The sequence below is a fragment of the Halichoerus grypus genome, chromosome 7, assembly GCF_964656455.1.
Source record: "Halichoerus grypus chromosome 7, mHalGry1.hap1.1, whole genome shotgun sequence".
In the NCBI taxonomy this organism is placed as follows: domain Eukaryota; kingdom Metazoa; phylum Chordata; class Mammalia; order Carnivora; family Phocidae; genus Halichoerus; species Halichoerus grypus.
The window spans coordinates 87,092,455-87,108,219 of record NC_135718.1 but is presented as its reverse complement, the minus strand read 5'-3'; the positions used below and the strand labels follow the sequence as shown (position 1 = coordinate 87,108,219).

General features: G+C 55.4%; 1 long non-coding RNA gene across 1 annotated transcript; it reads left to right on the top strand.

Moving 5' to 3' along the window:
• The first annotated feature begins 4,552 nt into the window (after window positions 1-4,552).
• LOC144382582 (uncharacterized) lies at window positions 4,553-10,569 on the top strand. Its single transcript, XR_013449799.1, has 3 exons — window positions 4,553-4,946; window positions 5,605-5,697; window positions 8,708-10,569. It is a non-coding gene; the product is annotated as an uncharacterized LOC144382582 (long non-coding RNA).
• Window positions 10,570-15,765: the final 5,196 nt, after the last annotated feature.

Genomic DNA, 15,765 nt, shown 5'->3' with positions numbered 1-15,765 from the left:
TTGGACGGCCCGGCCCGCCCTCGCCCAATGGGAAGGAGGGATGCTTCCAGGAGGGGCGGAGCCCCGAGCGAGCGGCTCTGGGAGCTCGCCGGGAGAAGTCGAGAGCGAGGAGACAGGAGTGAGGTTGCCACAGCGCCCCCTTCAGGACTGGAGGAGCGGGGCGGCGGGGTCGGCCCGCTGTCCCTCCGGCGGGACTGCGTGGTCAAGGCCGGGGTCCTGCGACCACGACGCAGCGGCTGGATGCGAAACACTGGAGACACAAGCCTGGGGGCGGCAGGGTCCAGCTGACACCCCGTAGCCTAGCAAAGTGGGGGGGGGAACAGAAACGCAGGAGCGCCGCCAAAAAGTTTGTGCGATGGGCATCTATGTCGGTTCGCTGGACCCCAAAGGAAGCACGGTCGCCTGTGGGGGGGGGGAGGGCGGCGCGCAAGCCGTGTCGGGGGACGCGGCTGTTCCGCGGGAGGGCCGGGACGCTAGGCCCCTTCCAGATCTCAGCGGTACGCAGAGTGTGCGTGCTTAGGGCTGGGGGACCCGTGCCTGGGGAAGAAATTTGAACTTGGTTCTCCAGGCAAGGTGGCCTGGAAGGGTATCTGGCTTTCATTAAGCTTATCTAGGTATATTCTACATACACTAAAACACACCGGTTGTAAACGTACAGTCTGACGCATCTCGACAAGTGCGTGTCTGTACCCAGTGGTCACTTACCAATATGCCCGATACCGCAATCAGGATCTGAAGCATTTCTTCATCTCCAAACGGTCCCTTATGCTCCTTTATATTTAATCCCCCCACGCCCACCCCTGCCGCCCACGATCACCCATCTGCTTTCTGCGACTCTAGATTTCCTGTCCACTGCATTTACGGGGCTCTGGCTGCTCACCGGGACAGAAGGGCAATACTGCAAACCCAAAGGCAGGGAGGCCCCTTACGCTGCTCAGGCCTAATACAGGCATAAGAGCCATGGATCTGGTTAGGGCACTAGGCTAGGACTGGAGAGGAGCAGACGGATTAGGGATGGACCTGGAGAGTCCCGTGGGGTACGCAGGAGAGAGTGGAGGGACACCCAGGCTGGGGGAGGTTGTGGTACCAGCACAGGGGAAAGAAAACAGAGCAGCCTCAGGGGGAGGCTGGGGAAGACCGAGCGGGTGGCGCCGTCTGTCTCCATGGGAAACTCCAGCAGTGACCAGAAATAGGAGTCGGCAGCAGATAGGGCGTCGTGGAGCCTTCCTCCAGGGAGGACACAGCAGGAGAAAAGGAGACTAACACAGGCCCCAGGAAACAGCAACATGAACAAGGGTGAGAGAAGAGAGAGGGAGCAGAGCCCACAGAAGAGGCAGAGGAGAGGTTATCAGAGAGATAACAGGAGGCCAGGAGGGTCTGCGATGTGAGGGAGGAGCAGGTTCCGAGGAGGGACCAGTCAGTGATCTCGGGGCAGACGGAGGGCACAAGTACAAAGAACTGAAATGAGTCAGTGGATCGTAGTGGTTGGTGACCTCGGGCAGAGGAGCCTCAGTCAGATTGGGGTCTGGGTGGAATTGACGGGAAGCAGCAGGAGGGGCGGAAAGGTGGAGGCAGCTGCTTCATACTCTTCTTCATAGAGCTCAGCCTTAAACAGAGGAGATCAGAACATGGGCCGAAGACATTGGTGAAGGAAGAGTATTCTTTTTCCTTTTTTTGTAGGCTCCATGCTCAGTGTGGAGCCCAACGAGGGGCTTAAACTCACGAGCCTGAGATCGAGACCTGAGCTGAGATCCAAAGTCAGACGCTTACCCGACTGAGCCACCCAGGTGTCCCAAAAGAGAGTTATTTTTTAAGATGGAAAGAGTGTGTGTCTGTTTGTAACTTTCAGAGAAAGAATCGTTAAGAGCTGGAGGGATTAAAACCACAAAGAAAGAGGAGAGGAAGATCTCAGGGAGAACATGAAGGGGAGGACCAGAGGCACAGATGCAAACAGGAGGGGGCTCCTGGCTGCTTGGGGGTGGTGGGGAAGGAGGAAAAGGTGAGTGATGTGTAAGTGAGGATGTACGTAGGAGGGCAAGCATGGATTCGGAGCCTTGAGGAGAGGATTTGGAAAAGCCGGAGAAATGAGTAAGGAGACTCAAAGACAGCATGTCAAGCAGAGCTGAAGACCCAGTTGAAGTTGGAGATCCTACTCCTGGAAGAGCCCTGATCTGCACACTTTGGGGTCTGTTTCCAGTACCATCCAGAAGCCTGGGTCTTGCAGTGCAAAAGACAGGTAGTAGGGACTTGTAGGGTGCATGAGGCAGAAGGACAAGGGGACAGACATGTTAAAGGTACTGGCGAGTGCGTGGTTGAAGGGATAAATCACAGGACCCAGGCTAGGTAGGTGTGTACTTAATCGGGTCAGAAGAGAGAGGTTAAGGGAGCAGGTGTCGAGGACGTCGGATGAGATTTCAGAGGAGCTGTTGTTCCTGGTGAGGCTGACTTGTCCTCTCTTTATGAACGTCACTTACGAGGCAGGCAGAGGATGGGATGAAAAAAGAAGACTAAGATCCAGGGGCCCGGTTACTGAGAATGGGGTGAAGGAGCCCCTGAGAACAGCAGTGAGGGGCCGAGAGGGCAGAGTCGGGACGAGTGACCCTCTGGGAGGAGGGGTTTTTGCCTGAAGGTGGAGACAGTAGGACTTGAGACGGTGCCACCCTTGCCCTCTGTCACAATGAGGAACATCCCGTATGTCAGGTGCCTACTGGGGCAAGTGCAAGGCCGACCCCGTCCCTGCCTCCTAGAGACCACGGCTTCGAGAGCAGGGATTCCCTGAGCTCGGCCCAGCTCCAGCCCCTGAAGACAGACAAACCAGGACGAGCAAGAAGTTAGGGGCCCTGCCCTGGAACCTTCCGGCGTCCCCGTCTATGCTCGATGCATTCTCTGAAGCAGGTTATTTTTCTAGCTGTAGAGCAATGGCTTCAGAAAGGCTACCCAGGAGCGGCCTTTATAAATTGCACTTGGCTTCATTTTCACACTCACACGTACCTCTATTTGGGCGTTAAAACGAGCCCGACAGGGTGGGCCTCAAGCCCTTATCACAATTCTGAAAATCGGAAAAGCTCAGAAAAACAAAAGCATCTTAGTAACTCCGTTGGTAGCAAACTTGACCTGACCTCTTGGAGGGTGGTTTGGAGCCTTTATTTGTCCCACTCGGCGTGTTTGAGGACAGGGTGGAGCCCAGTGGCTTCACGTGGCATATGGCAGGTGCGCCATCCTCCCTCTGTGGAATCCAACAAGCTGTGAATTCCCAAACACACGTGGCCGCAAGGATTCTGGGCAAGGGATTATGGATCTGTGCAACTCTCCTTTACTAGGTGATGAAGACTCCAGGTCTGAGGAGCGCCCAGCCGGCTTAGCCGGTTGAGCTTGCGACTCTTGCTCTGGGGGCTGGATGTAGAGAGGACTTAAAAAATAAGGTCTTTTAAAAAAGAGAGAGCGAGAGAAAGAAACCAAGTCTGAGAATAAATTATACCCCACGGATTGGCACAGGACTTTGCTCTCATTGGCCAGCAAGTGGCAAGCCAGCAGGTGTGTTAATCACAACAGGAAGCGGTATGATTAATTTTGTTTTTTAGAAATTGCAACTGGTAGCAATAGCAGAGCTGGGTTGGTGGAGCCAAGCCTGGGTGCCCGGTCGAAACCAAAAGCCTTTGTCCTTTGGCCTGTGCCAGTGGCCTCCTCGATTGCTCTCCTGTCCTCGGGGTCTCCCCCCATCTCCCATCGATCCCATCGGCAGCGGAGATCCGGCCACCCTGCAGCCTGAGCTGGTCCCCACTAATCTCCATGTCGCCCTTTCCGCAGACGACTCTCAAGCCTTTCTTGCCTACTCAGCTGCACTCCAGGCCACTGGCCACCCGTCGTCCTGAAAATTTCGCAGGCCCCTGGCTTTCTGACCTCATTGCCCCTTGCCCTCCTTCTCCCCATGGGGCTCTGTGCTGGCCCCCAGGGCCCCCAGTTCCTCCAGCAGCGGTCCCGAGGTACCAGGCTTCGCGCTCAACCCCCACCGTAGTTAACCCCGGGGCCATGCTGCGCCACTCCCGGATTTCTGCTCAGGGCCGCCCTCCTACCTGAGCCTGATTCCTGTATCCAAATGCCTGCCAGGCCCTGGGCTAACCCCAGTTCCATTTGGGGAGATGAACCTAACTTCTCGGCAAACCGAAGCAACGTATAAGCGATATGCGTGATGCCTTCTTTTTTGTTTATTTTACCCTTGCTGTTGGCAAATTAAGCCACTCCTATCCTGTTGCCAGGAATTGAGTCCCTGGGCGTTACAGGCAGTCATTGGGCTGGACAAAGTACTTACAAGCTAGTGGGGTCAGGGCGGAAATAATCAGGCAAATTCACGAATCCCTGTAATCGAAGAGAGGAAGCGTGTCCCGGGGAAGGAGGGAGCAGTCTGACCCCCAGGACCTGGCGGTACCTGTGTGCTTTCCCTGCCCTTGATCTTTCCCCAAAGGAGAGGGTTCATCATCACAGTAACAGTCCGCAGTACGGCCGGCTTGCCAGCGACTCTGGGTCGCCTTGGTTTTCAGGCGGTGTTCACGGGACCCGCGACGTGCCGGGACTCCAAGCAGCCGCTGTTCCGCGTACCTTCCTGGGTGACATGGAGTCACAGCAAAGCAGTCAGGCGGAGACAGTGATCACGGGGAGAGGAGCCCGCCGAGAAACCGGTTAGGCTGGGAGCTGTGTCCGGAACGGGGCAGGAAGGAGCTGTGACGGCGGCTGCATCGCCCCGTGTCCAGTGGGGGGCAGTGGTGTGCCGACAGTCGCGGGGAGTCGTCCCTGCAGGAAGGGGACCCGGGGAGCCAGCCTGACTCCCAGCATCGTCGCTTCGGGTGCCTTTGGTTACGTGTTGCTCAGTCAACACTTCCTTTCGGGAGACAGCCCGGGCGCCTAAGTGTTCGCCAGGAACTTCCCACCCAGTGGAATTGGTTAAGGAGGTACTGAGCCCCTGTCCCGTGCCGCGGCGAGCACAGAGCTGAGTGCAGAGAGGCTTGCACGCTAACGAGAGCAGAGGGGACGGGGTAAGGCGAGGTGACAAATAATCAGAGCTGAAGGCAACACGGAAGGAGCCTTTCTGGAGCACTTGCAGCTGCGACCTGAGGCGCACTGGGGAGCCGGGCAGATCTAAGCGTCCCCTCCCCTCCCTGGGGTGTGGGGGCCGGCCGGTCAGAGGTCCAGACCCAATGATAGAAGGTGTGACTGTATAAAATGCCGAAATCTCGTGTCCCCGTGTGTCAGGGGGAGTAGCCCAGGGCTGCCCCGGGGGCCCACATTCAGCACTCCCCGAGCCTGGGGTCCCAAGCCCTGGGAACTGCCTGGGGACAGTAGGATTACCTGGAGGCTGGGAGGGGCAAAGGTAGAGAAGTTCTCTAAGAGACAAAGCTCCTTCCAGGAGCCTGGCTGAAGGGGGGGGAGGGGCGCAGAGACCACGGCAGGTGTGAGAACCGGCTCGCCACCCCCGCGGGTAAGGCACCCCCAGGTGCGTCTCAGAGCTCCTGGAGCCTGTCTCAGGCTGTCCCAGGTGCATCCCACTCCAGGAATGCTGACATTGCCATCCATTGGGCAGGTAATGATCTCTTTCTCTCTTTTTTTAAGTAGGCTCCACGCCCAGTGTGGGGCTCGAACTCGCTACCCTGAGATCCAGAGTAGCTCACTCTTCTCACTGAGCTGGCCAGGTGCCCCTCGCAGGTAATGATCTCTTTCAGATGAAACCGATTTAAGCAGAACGAAAACATCTCAGAAACAATAACGGGGCGGGAGGGGGGTGTTGAGAGGCAATGACTGAGCCTTGGGGGTGGGAAGACCACCCTCAACGTTGCCCTCTCTGGGGGACGCTGGGTCAGGCCAGGTCAGACCTGCCCCAGCCCTCTGCTGGCTGTTCTAGAGACCAAGGCCAGAGACGGGGGTCCTCAAGATCCCCAGGCTCCCGGCTTGTCAGTTGCATCTGAAATTGATTGGCATGAAACTTACACCCAAGTAGCTGGGAAGAAAAGGTCAGAATTTTACTCCTGTGTGCTCCCCACCTGGCGGGTCCCATCAGGGCTCAGGTTCCCCTGCATTGCCTGCAGCCCCGGAGAATGGCCCCATTGTCCGCGAGACAAACCAAAACAGCAACATCTTCTGTTCCCTGCCTCAGGGAGATTCACTTGAAACCCGGAGTCCCAGATGTGGGGGACAATGGAGGTTGTTGTTGCAAATCAGGAAGCTGGAACAGATGAGACGCAGGTAGTGGGAAAGCAGCCTGCGTGGAAGGCTGGGCTGGCCGGAGAGCCTCCGCAGTAACCCGGTTAGCGCGCCGGCAGGAGTTCTGTTAGTCACCGAAGAAGTGCGGCGGGTCAACGGGACAACCCGCCGGTGGGGGGTGGGGGGCCTGGGAGGCCGGGGGGACGGCGCTGGGAAGAAAGGCCGGGGAGGTATTTCTAGGCTGGTAAATGTTATTTTTATCGTTTTTTAAATGTGCCGGATTTTTTCCTAACCGTGCCCTGGAGCATTTGGGTGAACTGTGTTTGCATTAATTAATAAATCAGAGGACATCTCCACTCGGCTGCGGGCTGGGCCTCGGAAACCCTCTGGGTGACTGCGGACTCCTGACCAGTCCCAGCTGCGGTTCTGTGCTCAGTCTTTCAGTCTGGTCAGTCCACACTCCTGGCGCCTACCTCGTACTCACGTGGGTTTTGTGGGGCAGGGGGGTGGCCCCAGCACGGAAACGGCGGCATGTGGGCCAGGGCTCGCTGTAATGAGCGGCATGTACCATCAGGTCACACAGTTGTGCTGAGCGGACAAGGCGCACTGGGGTGGGAAGCAGGAAAAGCTGCACAGGGGCGCTGGAGTTCGATGATGATAGACGGAAGGGCCAGGCTTTTGGAGGCAGAGAGTGTGAGCAAAGGCACAGAGACAAGCTTTCGGGGAGCAGGTGCAACCCTTCCCCCGGGGGAGGTCGGGGTACCTGGAGTTTGGTGAGCTTGGTAGCAGAGTGGCCCAGCGTGGCCGCCCGGGAGAGAGTGCTGAAGGGGGCAGTGGCCCCGGAGGTGTGGAGGGCAGCGTGCTTCCGTCCCACCCCACCCCGTCTTGACAGTGTCTTTGCTGGAGGAGCTTCGTGGGGGGCCACGGGGAGCAGGGTGCTGATAACCCCAGCCTTCACCGCAGCAAGGGGGCAGAAAGGGACCCCCGCCAAGGCCAGAGCTCCAGAGGGACAGTGCGAGAAGCTCAGCCCAGGCCCAGGGGAAGTGGAGACTGCCCTGGCCCCTTCCCCATGCAGACCCGGGAGCCTCGCCCCACAGCGCCCTGCTCTCACTCCAGCACGCTCGGCTCCTCCTAAGACGCTCTCCCCCTTCCCACCTCACCCAGCCTTCCAGTCCCTGCCAAAGAGGCAAGGAATAAAGTGTGCAAAGGTGGGTGTTGTATGTCCCCTTGCATGTGACCAGGTGCAAGGCGGGGGTGTCCAGCCACTCAGGCTCCTGCTAAGCTTTGCTGGCCTTTATGGTCCATCTTCAGGACGTAGGGCTGGGGGTGGGGGGCAGGCGCTGACCTTCGTAACCAAATATCTCAGACTGTCCTGCACGGTGGGTTGGTGCTTGCTGATGACGAGCATGATGACACATGGAGAAATTACCCCCACCACAGTTTGTAGGAAGACATTCTTTTTTAATCACCGGCCAGGGGGATTTCTGTATCCCCAGAGACCTTTCAGGCATGTGTGCCAAGATGGATGAGCTGTCGCACGCATGGGGTCGGGGCTGAGAAACATGTCCGTCTGGGCTTCTAGACCTCCTTTCTTCTGGGGCCGAGTCACCGGCACCTCCCTCCTTCCATTGGGGTTTGATGGCCCCCAGGCTGCCGGCAGTCCCTCCGTCCCTCAGCGCAGGGCTGGAATGGCGTCTGCACAGACCCAACAGGTCCCTAGAGCCCTCTGCACCCTCTGCACCCCGCTCTCCATGCCGCAGCCGCAAGTCACTCCCACTTCTTCTCTAGTTTCAGAACTGCCCAGTGACAGGCACCTGGCCCGGGTCCCCTGGGCTGCAGGGCTGGGGGCTGAGGGGCCGGCCACCTTCCCCCCCGACTCCCTGCTTTCGAAAGCTTCCACGTGGTCCTCGAGGCTGCTGGGGTTGGAGGCTGGCCTGCGGTCGCGCCAGTCGGAGGGCGCCTCGGTGCAGGGCAGGAAGAGACTGACAGGTCTCAGGCCCTCCAGGGGCAGAGATGGGATGGCTGCTTTGGAAGGGCAAGGAAATGTGGCCAGGCCACGGTACGGCGCCCCCAGAGCTTCTCCGCATCCCCTGGAGCGCGCCGGCCCATCTTCCAGCCGTGCTGGGCCCCGAGGCCCAGGCGCAGCCCTGGGCAAGCCCTGACCGCTGCGAGCACAAACAGGCCTGTGGAAGCTGCCTCCCCTCCCTGGCCATCATTGCTGCTCTGTCATTTTCTGCCGCAGTCCCAGGGGGCCGGCGCCATCACCTTTCCAGGGGCCGACGCCGAGGCCCAGGGGCTCCAGGGAGAGAGCTGAACCCCTGTGGCCTGTCCCGGTGGCGAGGAAACCTTACAGCTGGTCTGGGCCGGCAGAGCCTTCTCTTGCCGACGTGGGGCCTTTTGGATCAGGGTGTTGGGGAAGCGGCGTTTTGGCAAGAGCCTCGGCGGCCGCTGCCAGCAGGAGGCTGAAGGCAGATAATTAGACCTGGTAATTGGTTGGCTTTGTGCTTTCTTGCAGGCAGCAGTGACTGTGGCCGGGAGGGAAACACACAGAAGGAAGTTGTTCTCCAGGACCAAGGCTGAGTCGTCCCCGTCGGGCCCGCCGTCCTGTCCCATCTTGCCTGGCGCGTCTGGCTGGCTGGGACCTGCTCGCCCGCACCCCACGCTGCCCCCCAGCACAGCCATGTCGCTTTCCCCGCCCCGCAGGTCTGTGCCCACCCATGTCCTGGCCGAGCCCGGGACCAGACGGCTTCGCGCTCTGGATCCCAGGGTCCTCTGTAGCTGGCCTTACCCCTCTCTGGCTCCTCCAAGAAGAGCTTCAGCGGGGTCTGTGGCAGAGGCCTTCAGGGAAGGCTTTAGTTTCTGGGCTGGGCTGACTCATCATTTCCCCCAGAGAAGTTTGCTCTCTGGGCGGTTTCTAGGCCCCCGTCCCTCCAGACCAGATGGCTCAGATGAGGTTTCCATGTGCACCTTGCGGCCCTTTGTGGGCATGTTCTGGATTTGTCCCAACCTGAGCCTCTGATTCACCAGGACGTTCTGGGAAGTCCTCAGCACTTGAGTCCACCTCGGCCCGTCAGCATAGAAGCTGCGAGTCACATTTCTAGCTTTTGCGGGGAGCCCATTGATTCTAGGCCCAGACACAGAAGTGTGTGGTCCCAGGGACCGAAGTCGGACCTTGAGCTGGGGCTCCAGCAGCTGGTACTGCCTTCAGAGGGGCTGGTCACTCAGACTCCATCAGAGGAGGGACCGTTTTGGGGTTTTTTTTTTTAAGATTTGTTTATTTTGGAGAGCGAGAGCATGAGCGGGAGGGGCAGAAGGAGAGGGAGGGAGAATCCCAAGCAGAATCCGCGCTCAGCGTGGAGCCCAGTGTGGGGTTCGATCTCACGACCCCGAGATCACGACCTGAGCTGAAACCAAGAGTCAGACGTTTAATCCGACTGCGCCACCCAGGTGCCCCAGAGGATGGACTGTTTTGCGGCTGTTTAGGGTCTTGGGAAAAGCAGAGGAAGGAGCTCCTGCCCAGGTAGACCTGGAAAGTGTCGGTTCAGCGGACGGCCTTCTGTGGCCTCCCCCCTTCCCAGCTGTCTGGCGCTTCCTCAGTAGAGAGTTGGTGAGCACATACCGAATGCTGGACGCAGGACCTTCGAGGGACCCCCTGACCGGTGTCTGAGGCGGGGGGGCATTCAGGACCACAGCGCCCACCCAACGGACCTGGGAGCCGGACGGCCCCTGTGCCCTTTGGGGAAATCACTCGGCCCACACAGGCATCCGATTCCTCCTGCACAGAATGAGAACAGGCTACCTTCCTCCGTACTGTGAGGACTGGGCTGGCGAACTGATCCGAAGTGCCCAGAACCGGGTCAGGTGCAGTGAGGCGGTGCCCAGATGAGAGGTTTAGGAGGACGGATGGGATGAAGGACTCGAGAGGTGTCCTGGGGTCCTGGGGCTGGACGTGCGCGGCCAGGAGCGCTGCGTCTGAGGCTGGGGTCCCCTCCTGTTCATATTTAACCTTGAACAGTTAGGCCTCGGCTGCTTCCTTTGTCAAGTGGGGATCAAACTTTCCCTTCCAGCCTCATCCGGAGAAAGCAACACTTGCATCTACTATGTTCCAGGCACAGTTGTAGTCTAAGGATTGAGAAAGAACATATGTAAAAAGTGTTTCTATTAAAATAATCACCTTGGGGCGCCTGAGTGGCTCAGTCAGTTGGGCGTGTGCCCTTGGCTCAGGTCATGATCTCAGGGTCCTGGGATCGAGCCCTGCCATCGGGCTCCCTGCTCCACGGGAAGCCTGCTTCTCCCTCTCCCACTCCCCCTGCTTGTGTTCCTCTCTCGCTGTGTCTCTCTCTGTCAAATAAATAAATGAAATCTTTAAAAAAACAATCACCTTGTCACCTGCGCAGTGCAACCCCTGGGTGACTGTGACTCTCTGCTCTGCCCCGCGCCCCTGGCTGCGGCCAGCGGAATGGGGGTGACGGAGGCAGGCACTCTGGTCTGGCTTCAGGCTCGCAGGTACCCCTGGGGTGCTGCTCTGCCCCTTGAGGATTCACCGCATTTCCACGCTATTTAGGTCCAGATTACTAAAGCCTCTTGCCCCCATGGGAGGCTGGTGATGTCCTCAGAGGAGGGCCTGGGAGCCCCAAGGAGCACGGAAAGCCTCGCTGAGGCTCTTAGGGGAGGGGATGCAGGAACGAGGTGCTCCGAGGGGTTGAGCGAACAGTCCCCAGAGCACCCTCCAGCCCCTGCCAGCCCTTCGGTGCAGGCCCCCCTGCACACAGCCGGCTTGTAGGGGGGTGGGGGAGGAGGGTTCACAGAGGGCGGGGTGGCCCAAGCATCAGCTGGCTGCTTGCTCACCCTCGCGGGCTGCCCTCGCACATCCCGGAGAAGCTTCTGGGCACCGTCTGGAGCTTGCCACCGAGATTCCAGGCCAGCCGTCCTGGCAACAGTGTGCGGGAGGAGTAAGTCTGCCGCAGAGCCTGTTTGGGAGCCGGGCCGATGCTAACGGGATTACCATCCGCCGCCCCGAGGTCCAGCAGGATGTTGTGAAATGACATTTCAAGGGCCCCGCCGCAGAGGGTCAGAGAGCGCGTGGGTGGACTTGGCGGCGAGTGAGGACCCTGGGGAAGGTGATCCGTTGCCCTGGCGCTTGGTTAGTCTCCCTGCAGAACAGCAGCACTGACCAGCCCAGCCCTGGGCAGCTGTGGACAGGACAGAGGGTCCCCTGGCAGGACGGCGGGGCTAGTGTGGGCCTGGACCCACCCCTGGGGCCAGAAAGTGAGTCCCTGCCCTCTTGTCAGCCTCTCCCAGGCCTCTAAACCCCCTCAGTGGGTGCAGGGAAACAGCTGTGGCCTTGGGGTCCACACTCCCCGTTTGGAGGCCCTTCCTGGTCCTTGAACTGATCTGAGCCTCACTATTCTCTGCTCCTCTTGCAAAGTTCTTGTGAGTTGAAACAATGCACATGGAAATTCTTTGTGAACTGCAAAATACTTGGGACACCTGGGTGGCTCTGTCAGTTGGGCTTCTGCCTTCGGCTCAGGTCATGATCCCGGGGTCCTGGTTCAGCGGGGAGCCTGCTTCTCCCTCTGCCGCAACCCCTGCTTGTGCTTGCTCTCTCTGTGTCAAAGAAATAAAATCTTAAAAAACAACTGCACAAAGTGCTTTTTAAATGGAAGGAATTGCTCCCAGGCACAGGATTGAAGGCCCTGAGGGCAAGAGTTGCTGTCTGCAGGCTTTGGGGTCCGACTCTGGCCCCTGGAGGCTAGAGCACTGCCCTGCACTCTGAGAGGAGACCGTGTGGGAAACGAGCATCCCCCTTCTCCCTGGTGGCCTGGGTCCCAGGGAAAAGGAGCTGGCAAAGGTCCCAGAGCCGACTGGTTTTGCTGTCAGGAGGGTTCACCTGTGGTCTTGGGACAGCCTCGAGGCTCCCCAGTGCAGGACGGGGCGGGGGGGGGGGGCTGTTTTCCGCAGGATTTGTGTTTAGAACACGACAGTGTCTTTACCTTTTATCTAGCAAGAGTGAGTAATCTATTTGGGATATTTAACAAAAACCAGACATTACCTCACTGGTGTCTTATCCGAAGCTGCTCCAGTGATTTGGGGGTCTTTTCCCGTGTTAAGCAGTATAGGGAGAATGCCACAGACTTGCTCCGAGTCAAGGGAATCACACAACACACACATTTGAGAAGCCCTATCCTAGTATTTGTATTCAAGCCTTTTTCCCCTCCGGTAAACATCTGTTTCTTTTTTTTTAAGAGACTTTTTAAAAAATTTATTTATTTGACAGAGAGAGACACAGAGAGAGAGGGAACACAAGCAGGGGGAGTGGGAGAGGAAGAAGCAGGCCCCCCGTGGAGCAGGGAGCCCGATGTGGGGCTCGATCCCAGGACCCTGGGGTCGTGACCTGAGCCGAAGGCAGACGCTCACCGATGGAGCCACCCAGGCGCCCCGAAGGCCACTTTCTAACAGAAGTGTCAGGAGAATAGCAGCTCAAGTGGCTGCAGGTGGCTCGTGTGTCCCTCCAGGTGTAGAAAGGCTGCCGGTTCCTGGAAAAGAGCACCTGTTGGGTCGGAGGTGGAATCACCCCAGGTCGTCCTCACCTAGAAGGACAGCTCTTGTCACCCCAGGCCAGGCAGTGGGACATCTGTGTCTGGCAGCAGAAAAATTAAAGCCCAGTGAGAAACCTCCATGTATCTCCGGTCACTATGTAGTAGGTGATATGAGGAGTGTGAATTTTGATAGGTGCCATCGTGGTGTGGTAACTATGAAGTGTCCACCGCTCTACCAGTGTTACTGAGGTATGTGGGAGGGACATGACCTATAGTCTGCGATTAGCGGCGGGCGCCCAGCTGGTCCAGTCAGAGGTGCGGGCGACTCCTGACCGCGGGGTCGTGAGTTTGAGCCCCACGTTGGGTGTAGAGATGACTTAAAAATAAAATAATAGGTAAAATATGTTAGTAGAAACATAAGAAAGAAAAAAGAGGTAAAGCACGTGAGACAAAACCTTTTAACATTTGAGTCTGGGTAATGGATGATATGGTTTCATTTTACTGTTTTCTCAACTTGTGTGGTTGATCGAACATTTTCATAATTAGAAGAACAATTAAAGACACCGTGAATAGTGTTAAAAGACAAGCCACAGAAGGGAGAAGATATTTAGAACACATGTAACTGACAAGGGATTTCTACCTGAAACTATAAACAACTCCCGCAAATCAGTTAAAAAAGAAAAAAACAAAAACAAAAACCCTACCAACCACACAGGAAAAAAAGGCATAGATTAAAAAAAGCAATTTCAGGGGCCCCTGGGTGGCTCAGTTGGTTAAACATCTGACTCTTGATTTTGGCTCGGCTCCTGGTCTCAGGGTAGTGAGATCAAGCCCCGCCTGGGGCTCCGTGCTGAGCGTGGAGCCTGCTTAACATTCTCTCTCTCCCTCTGTGCCTCCCTCCACCTCTCTCTATATATATCTCTCTCAAAAAAAGTAAACAAATAAATAAAATTTAAAAATAAATAGATAAACCAATTTCATTCCCAGAAGGAGAAATTTGAATGGCCAATGTCCACCCTCCCAGGTGATCAGGAAAATGCAAAGTAGAGAATAAGACAGTTATGCCCATAATATTGGCAAGGATTTGAAAGTCTGGGAATATCAAGTATTGGGGAAGATGTAGAGTTTAAAACATATTCTCAGAAAGCAACTTGGCAATATCTGTTAGAAGCATGTATCTCCTACAACCCAGGAGTCTACTTCTGAGCGTACATCCCTCAAAAAGTCTTGGGCAGGGGCGCCTGGCTGGCTCAGTTGTAAGAATGTGCAGCTCTTGGTCTTGGGGTTGTGAGTTCAAGCTCCACGTTGGGTGTAGAGATTACTAAAAATAAATAAAAAAGTCTTGTGCTGGTGCACAACATAGATTTGGATCACACAGTAGATGCCTATTACTGCATTGTTTATAATAGCTGAAACCCCCCGAAATGGAGAAATAATTAATGACATATTCATATAAGGACATACTATACAGAAGTTAAAATAAATACAATACATATTAATATATTACGTATACGTATAATTATGGATGAATTTCCAAAACGTAAGATGAATATTGAATGAAATCAAAGAAAATTGCAAAGGGGTATGTATGTTATTTTACCGTGTATTTAAACAATTTAAAATCCCTGCATAATATGTTTGGGTCTCTCTCTATATATATGTCATAAGAGTACAAAAAATAATTAGAAGGGCCACAGAGCAATAGGACGATAGAGCTCATCTCCAGGGAAGGAGAGAAGGAAATGGGAATGACCTCAGTCTTATCTGTAATGTTTGTTCTTTCTTGATGGAAAAATGTTTTTAAAAGAATCGGAAACAAATACGTGGAAAGAGTGACATTTGAATATCTGAGTAGTAGGTACTGGGCATTTATTATCAGGCAACCTAGTTGCATTGTGCTTCACGGATACTGTGTTTTTTACAAATTGACGGTTCAAAACTTCAGGAGAGGAAGTCGCTGCCGATGGGGAGGAAAGAGCAGGAGAACTAGAATCAGAAGTGGAGCCTGAGGATGGGACTGACGGGCTGCAATCTCATGATGAAACCTGAATGGATGCTCAAAGAAAGTGGTATCCTTCCTTCCTTCCTTCCTTCCTTCCTTCTTCCTTCTTTTCTTTTTTTCTTTCTTTCTTTCTTCCTTTCTTTTTCTTTCTTTCTTTCTTTCTTTCTTTCTTTCTTTTCTTTCTTTTCTTTCTTTCTTTCTTTCTTTCTTTCTTTCTTTCTTTCTTTCTTTCTTTCTTTCTTTCTTTCTTTCTTTCTTTCTTTCTTTCTTTTCTTTCTTTCTTTCACAGAGAGAGAGACAGCGAGAGAGGGAACACGAGCAGGGGGAGTGGGAGAGGGAGAAGCAGGCTTCCCGCGGAGCAGGGATCCTGATGCGGGGCTCGATCATGACCTGAGCTGAAGACAGATGCTCAACTGACTGAGCCACCCAGGTGTCCCCAAAATAAATAAATCTTTTTTTTATATTTAATTTATTTATTTGAGAGAGAGAGAGAGAGAGAGAGCACAAGAGGGGGAAGTGTCAGAGGGAGAAGCAGATTCCCTGCCGAGCAGGGAGCCCGATGCGAGACTCAATCCCGGGACTCCAGGATCATGACCCGAGCTGAAGGCAGTTGCTCAACCAACTGAGCCACCCAGGTGCCCCTAAAATAAATAAATCTTAAAAAAATACATATAAAATGCAAGTAAATAGCTCTTGTTATTTGATATGAATATTAACTACCAGTGGTAAAAATGAGATTTTGGAACACTAGGCAGGCACACTTTGATTTCTTGTCTGTTCATTTTTTAAGTAGGCTCAACGCCTAATGTGGGGCTTGAACCCATGGCCTCGAGATCGAGTCACGCCCTACTGACAGAGGCAACCAGGCGCCAGAGGCAGGCAGACGTTGAGAGGAGAGTTCCAGCACGTTCCCTCCCAGAAGCAGCACCGTGTACTTGTCTTATGTGTCCTGCCACATTTTGCGAACTAGTAGAGGGCAGAGACCAGAGGAACATGGAGCGTGGTGTTCTCTGCATGAAGAGCAATGAAGAG